The following is an 8,237-nucleotide window of genomic DNA, read 5'->3' on the forward strand; positions in this document are numbered from 1 at the left end:
CAGCAGTCATGCTCATGATGTCTTCTATGTTGCAAAGACTGAGTTTCATATCATCATCCGTATCATCTGGTATCATCATTCATATCATCTGGGAATTTTCTTTTATGTTGAAGAAAAAACCCAGGAAGTAGCTATCTTTCCTTACTGAGGATGGGCTGTAGATCAGGCAGGCATCTCTTTGCTGCCATGCACCCACTTGCTATGTACCTGTGCTTTCTCTGCCCTTTCAGAGATTTCTCTCTCTATATTGCTTCAGCAAACAGGACTTTGTTGGCCTTCCAGACATGAGCTGGGATGTAAAAGAACACAGTGAATCAACTCCAGGGGGAAAAAAAACAAAGCTTCCAAATATTTCAAAATAACTTTACTGAAAAAAAGTGGAATATGGCATGTGAATAAACATGATAGTAAGAAATACTTAGTAAATTTTTTATAAACTTAATGAAAAGGAAATTTGGGATCTGGATTCTTGTAGTTTTAAGTAGGCAAGGAGCAGATTGCTAGAGATGTATCTTGCCTAGCCTTCAGATTTTAAAAAGTTCCAAATAATTTGAGACTTATAGCACCTTCAGGTTGCAGCCTCAGCATGAAGGTGCAAATGTCAGAGGATTGCTTCTCCAGAGATTTTTTTTCTTTTATTAACTATTAAGTAGTATAAAAAAGCATTGTGACAATCCCCTTTATCACTCTGCTGCTAGACAGACTCAATCTAACTTCTGACCTAATTGTTATATTTTGTTGTTCTCTCCAGTCTTATCTTGCTTTGTATTTTTAGGGTGGAGTAAAATTTGTCCTGTTTGTCTGTGGGATTTTTGTTTTGGTTTTGGTTTTTTGGTGGTCTGGTGGTCTTTCTTGTTTGCTTTTATTTATTTTTTTTTAACTTACCATTGCTTGCCTATGGTCATTTTTCTTTGATTCTTCTGGTTTTTGAGGACCTAGGATAAAAATATATTAGTTTTTAAAGCATCCTATAAAGCTTTAATACAATGTTATATTTCCACCTATGTGCTGCACATACATACAGCCTGCTTATTTTTTGTATTAAGTCTTGCAATTGTTTGTACAGAACTTGCCTAACAGAGATTTGGTCCATGACTTAATTTCTTACATACTGTTATTTCCATACCTTTTATTTGTTCAGCACTTACTCTATGGACAGATGGCCTTTTCTGGGTGTCTGCTGTCTTCATGAGACTGGAGATAATGCTTAAGTACTTCAGCAAAAATGTTTCTGAATCAATGTTTTCTTTCCTATTTCTGTCAAACTCTCCATCATTCATGCCAAGTGCAACTTTTCACTGTGGTGAAACATTTGCATGTGTCATCCAAATTGGCTTGTGCAGCAGAATTTGAGGACACAGAATGTCTCTGACAGAAGAATTCTGGATTGTCATGTGAAAACAAAGATTTTCCTCCATTTAACAGAACTAATGTGCTGCACAGTCAATTTCTGCATCACTTCTATTTTATCAAATGTCACCCACATACTTGACTACATAAATTTAAATAATTTGCAGATGGTCATGACAATTTTGTTTTTCAGATATAAACCATACAGTTTGCATGCATCATAAGGATGAAGTGCATTTTTTGTAAGATATGGTCTTATATTTTTTCTGTCTCTCATTTGAAAATATTTTGAAAAAAGCATCAGCTGTTTAAATGCCAACATTTTGCTTCCAATTCATCTCTTTTCTACAGTTTTATGAACCAGATAAAACTTTGCTCTCAATAAAAAAAAAAACCAAATATTTAAAAAACCTAGCACTTTGGCTATTTTGTGGAAAATATCAGTGACCCTTGCTATTTTTCAGTCTAGTCTTGATTCCTGTTTTCCTTTTGTCCTGTTAAAAATTCAGCTTCCAATGTGATTTTGATTTCATGAATAAACAATTTATCTGGAAACCACTAAGGATCCCAGCATCCAAACTTATATTCCAAAATTGTTTTAAAATTCCCGTGGTTATGTAGAAAACATAGGAACCTGTGTTTCGGGAACTACTGGAAGAATTCCGTGTCCCAGGTCTGCAGATGGCAGCAGCAATCAAAAAATGGATGAAGATTATTTAAATACTATTTTCTATCTATTCTGTTCTAAATAAGAGCAAATACTGTTTTAAATAAGAACACTATCTTATTATGATGTCAAACAGAAGAATAGAAGAGTCATGATACCACACTATTCAACAACATATTAATTTTGATGTCTATTAAAAATGTCTGCAGAAACTAATCAAAAAAACTTTCAGCCTGCACTTAAAAAAATTTTGAATCTCTCCAAATAATTTAGTTTAACTTCGTGACTGGTTTAGGGAGCCTTCATCAGAAGACCAAAGCAGAAGCAAAGCCCAAATGAAAAGTCTGCAGCAGTATTTGAACTGTCTCAGACAGAGCAGTCACTATATATGTTAAAATCAAAGCAAAACCATACTTACAAGTGAATATTATTTAAGTTGCTTTAACATAGTGTGTAGCATTTTCAGCAGGTATCCTGGGCAAACCCTTGAAATATTCTCCTCTGTACTCACAGTTTGATGGTGTTAATGTAATTACTGTTCTTTCATGTAGTTCCTAGAATGTTTAACAACTATACTAAACTATCCATATATATTCTCTCTGTGTTTATGTTATCAATACATCCACAATATGTATGTATATATATATCAAGTGTAAATATATATACACACATGCAATGTAGAATATAAAGGAAAACCAGGAGGATTACTCCAGTGTGCAATAGGTTCTTTTAAGTACTATGGAACTGAGCTGCCACTGGACTCCACCAGCTTGCTGAAACCTGCAGATAAGGTCTTGTGCCCAGAGAGGCTTCTGTTCAGGTGTGTGGATGGTGTTAGTGAAAGCTGCAGTCAATAGGTAGCTATGTGGGAATGCTAAATACATGATGTTAAGATGTTAATACATGATGTTAAGATTAAGTCTTGTGGATGTTGGAGATGCTTAGCACTCTTGCAGGCACTGACAAATGGTGCTAATGATATAAAATCTTGTTCTGTTTTGACATATAATCTGGAGAGTGGTGGGTGATTGATTGAGGACAGGAATATTTGGTTTGAAAAGATTATAACTGCCTAAACTATATTCAGTAATCTAATCTGTTGAACTGTGAACAACTGAGCAGTGAAATGGGAAGAAAATGAAGAAAAATGACGAAGAAAGGAGGATGGAGACACAAAAAAAAGCTTCTAATATCGAAAGAGGCTTTTTGAAGATCGTTTTTGTTTGTAGATGTCACAGTAAATAAGGCAATGGTCTGGTTGTCACCTTTACGCTGACATCACAGGCTGAGTGACACCCACAGTGTCCTGAAGTCTCAGCCTGAGAAAGATGAGTATCTAATATAATTCATGGCTCACTATGTTCTCTTGATTGTGACTTACTCCCTTTCTTAAAAGTGAAGCAAGGATTATGAAGAAAAAAAAGAATGAATTTCAGAATAGACTTTCAGACTTTCAGAAAGACTGGCACGGGTTGCCCAGGGAAGCTGTGGATGCTGCCCCCCAGAAGTGGTCCAGGCCTGTTTGGATGGGGATACCTGGTGTAGTAAAAGGTATCCCTGCCCATGCAGAGGGGTTGGAACTAGATGATTTTAGAATCAATCCCAATCCAGACTATTCTATTATTCTGTTACAAGAGCAAATCCAGTTTTTCTGGTTTATTTGAGCTGGAAGTTTTCCCAAGCATTCAAGAAGAGCATTTAAGTTATTGTTTAGAGAGAGCCTGGACCAAGCACAGCCACATCAGTGCCACCAAGCAGGCTTTCTGTTGTCCAACATGTTCTGGCAGAGCACAGGTAGCAGGTCAGACTGCCAGCACCCAAAGTTCTGGGAGCAAAATCCCTGCAAGGAGAAACTCAGACAGGCAGTAGTAAGTACAATTGAGTGTAGGTGCTCATCTCTGGGCAGGTTTTTTGCAAAGGGAGTAGTAAATAATTATACAGAAAATTGGAGCAGCTATTTGAACCGGTTTCTGCTTCAGTTTCGGGACTGATTCAGGTGAATGGTGGTGCTCACATTAGCTGTGGCACTGCTCTCACCTCACTTCCTATGTGAGACTCCAGAAATCATTTGCAAGCCTGTGTCTCAGGCATGAGATAAATAAATATCAATGTTAGAACTCAAAGCAGGAGTTGTAATTACAGACAGGAAAATGTTTTACCAAAATTTTATTTTCTCTCTAGCTATATGTATTTATTTATTTATTTATTTATTTGTATATTTTTTATTTTATTATATAACTGTCATCTTTACTGATACGGATTTCACCTTCTCAATCAGTGTACAGGGGGTATATACAAACTGCACTGCCTCCTCCTCTGAATTATTACCATCAGGGAGTAATCTGGAAATGCAGCTCTGCAACATGGCCATCTAATATTAGAGTGGGAACACCCAGGATATCAGAGCTGAGCAGCACTCGGGTATGGACACTGAGTAGGTGTGATAATGCTGAAATAATACAGGAGTCTCCTGATTGTGCTTCACAATGACTGGTGTGGGTGTGTTGCATCATGACAATGTGTTCAGGGGTGTTTGTACAGTCACTTGCACTAAGATCATGCTAAAAAGGATTGAGATTTAAAAAGAGATTAAGACGAAGAATTTTCTCTTGCATCCAGTAACTCATGCAAGAGGAAAAGGCTCCATTTCCTTTTCTGTAAAGTGTGTATTGCTGTTTTGTTGTGCTTTACATTCTTTTTCTTATATGTCTCTTCTGGACTTCCTTTCTAGTATGGCTTAAGGCCCTTCAGAGTCAGTAGCCATCCCAGTCTGGGCACTGGATCCATTATTCAGCATTCAGGGCTTCCCATGCTCAGATGTGCTTCACTTCTAGTACTTGGCACTCTTGCACCTGTAGGCACTGTACAAACATGAGCTAATGCTGCTTACTGGCACTAAGAGTTACCTTTCTCATTTGGCAGGAAAAAGCTCTCCAGATAAGATATAAAACCACTAACAAAATGAATAGTGAGACACTTAAATAACTCCCCAGTTAGAGCAGTGAAGAGTCCATCCTGAACACCAGTGCAGCTGCTTTAAAGCCTACCCATCAAGACACCTGCAGAGGCATCAGGGATGCCCAGGCTGAGCAGGAAAAAATTGGCTATTTTATGAATGACAATGTTAACTACCAACACCTTCTGCTTCTCCAGAGTCAAATCAAGAGTAGATGTGCTGTGCCTTGCAGTGAACTTCATAGCTGTGTGTATCCTGGTAAATAAAATAAGCCAGGGCTCACTTTCTGTACCTGAAACAAAGGCCATAAATGTTCTGAGTCTGTACAGCTGAACTTTCCCGGGTACTTTCATCCATATGGTCTATTGGGAACCACCATTTCACCTGGTTGGGCCCTCTTGCCAAAACCATGCTGGGGAGATTCTATTTGACCGTGACCAAATCCTGTCCCTCTCCAGCTGCTAATATAGGCACAGATGACATTTGTGATGTGTGCTGGGTGTGCCATAAGCAGCGATGTGTTTCTGATTCCTGAATCACACTGGACCAGTTATGACACCTTGTCCCCACTCATTCTGCACACTTTAATCTCCATAAGCTGGCTGCTGTATGGGCACCATTGCCTGCAGCATTCCTGCATGACAGTGGTATTTAGGTGTCTTGTAAATGAGAGACAGCCTGGCATGTACTTTATGTAATTCTCTACTTGATTTAGCCACTGGCATTCATCTGCAGTTTCATTATAGGTGCCAAAATTTCTGAATTTGATTGTAAGTCTTTCTTGTGCTTCTCCTGATTTGCAAAATGGGTGCAATAATGCTTATTCCAATCAATAGTCTGTTGTATTTCAGCACAAATTGTACCTTTTTGTCACTTTTGTGTCACAGAAGCCAGCACATCAGTGAATGATGATTTAACTATGGAAACAGCCACCATCTTTATCATGTAGATGATCAAGCTAGAACCTGACATTGGTATTTGCTTTGGGGAAATCTTGTGGTGTCCTGATGCTGGAAATCTGTGGTCCTGTGGTCAAAACCAGGGTCATGTGGGTGACATCAAGAAGGATAGGAGCAAGTGGAAATTGAGCTCTCTCTACTTCATGAGGAAAAATGGGCCTTCTGGTTTGCAGCATGGAAAACCAGATGTGTAGGAGGAGCTGACTCCATGCTAGAGGCAGATCAGGTCTCAAGGACATCAATGGAGGGCGGCTTTGGAAAGCCATGTTTTAATGGTAGGTCTGCTCAAGGGACTGAGTCATGTTTAGCATGGGAGCTGGAGAAAAATCTGTTCTGTTCTTAACATTGCACCACTTTTCTTTGTGGCTTTGCAGTAGTCACATCATGTCAGCATTTTTTAATTGGTACTTAAGTCCTTGTTTAGCCCTTTAAAAAGGAGCTTTTAATTTCCTTGAGGTACCACCCCAGATATCTCCTAGTTAATGGAATCTCCAGCTCTGTGGCGGGCTTCGGCCACTTCTGTTGTAAAGTATAGATATCAAAACATCACTTTTGGGAACTAGGGCTCAGGACTGGCTGCTGCACCTTAATCATCAGTCTAAACATCCCACTGGACTAACTATATCCCTTTACACTTGCAGATCTCCAGAAGAACGTGAATATGAACAGTGTGTATGTCACAGCTTTTAACAGAACTAGGTTACACTTTGTACTTACAATATTGTTCTCTTGAAACATTTATTTGAATTCGGCTGTGCTCCCTTCACAAGTGGCCCAACATGCTGTAATATCATAGAAATGAGATTTCACAAACAGGTCTAGAGCTTGATCTCCTGTACCTAACTGTTTGGTCTTGCAACTGTTTGAGCCAAATACCTGTTCTCCACTTTCTTCTCATCAATCAGATAAACTCAAATGACTTAAACCACCATTTAAAGAAAGAAATATTCACATAAGAAATCCTTGGAAGGAGGGCTAAAGGATCACAAGATAGGTCAGCAATATTCATACCAGGGAAACCTGGGAGGCCAGAAGTAGGATGGAATGAATGAAATAGGAAACACTTCTGTATGTGTCTTGGAAGAGTTTTTCCCTATAAATGATTACCTAAAGCTGTCTGGAAGCTTTCCCTTGAACCTTTATTTCCCTTGACTTAATAACAAAATAATCCACTGGGTATGTAATGGAAATGCAAAATGCAACAACTTTTATCAGCAGCTTTGTAAGGTCCTGCCTAATGTCAATCCTACAGGACTTGTTCAAGGGCTGAAAGTACTCTGAATAGTTGCTGTGTGACCAGTCCAGGGATTCCTTTTGCATATGTGCATTTTCACAGGCAGAAGATACTGTGCAGCTCCATTGGACTGAGCCTCCATATTATGTTGCCATTGCAGTAAACAGCCTGTATGGTTTCATGCAGAGAATTAAGATATAAAGTTCTGTGGAAGGATATTAAACCACATTCACAACAGCACAGGTCAATGGAAGAGGGCCCAGTTTGGTGAGGGAAGGAGGGAGAGGTGCAGATGTGGCTCCTCCAGAGGACAGGGAAACCCAATCACTTGCACAGAAGTGGCTGTGGACGTCCCCTCCTTGCTCTTCCTCATGGGGAGCCTCCAGATAAGACAGGGGGGGTCCTGTTGCGTCAGCTGCTGACACCTTCTTGTGCCACTGCTACCAAATCTGTCCTAACACATTTTCCAAGGGTAAATCTAAACGTTTCCTGACAGCAAGTTGTTGGCATGCCCAGGGTTAGTGTCTCCTTATCGTGAGGAAGCACTTTGGTTTCAAGGGGCCACCCAGATGACCAGATTGCCTTGGCCCTCAGCTCTCTCCCTGCTAACACTCCTCCAGCTGAAGGAGTGTTGAAGGAGAAGCAAGTTTACAGCAGGGGAGAAGAGTTTTTGTTCAGAGGTATCATTTATAAAAATAGCAGTGCATGATTTGTCTTTTATATTAATTCATGTTATTATATTGCTCTAGTAGCCAAATGTTCCAGATAAGGGATTTTGTCGTGTCAGATACCATTTTTTTCCGGTCTTTTGGCCTCATTCTTTACCCAGTTCAACTTCATTCTAAAGGACAACATGCTGAAGATTTCAGTGAGAATAAGAGCAAGCTGAATCATCGCCACAAATCAAATTTGTGGTGTCTCAAAAAAGCACTTCCTCCTGCTACCAGGATTCCTACTTTTTGTGACCAAAAAGTCAAAACCACTGCTTAGGGAAACTGTCTTACCCAAGGATGACAAACTCAGAGCTTGCCTGCAAGGGCGTGAGCCCTGTGGCCTCCCCTGGGGGTGCAT

This window comes from Heliangelus exortis, chromosome 2 (assembly GCF_036169615.1).
Source record: "Heliangelus exortis chromosome 2, bHelExo1.hap1, whole genome shotgun sequence".
Taxonomy (NCBI): Eukaryota; Metazoa; Chordata; class Aves; order Apodiformes; family Trochilidae; genus Heliangelus; species Heliangelus exortis.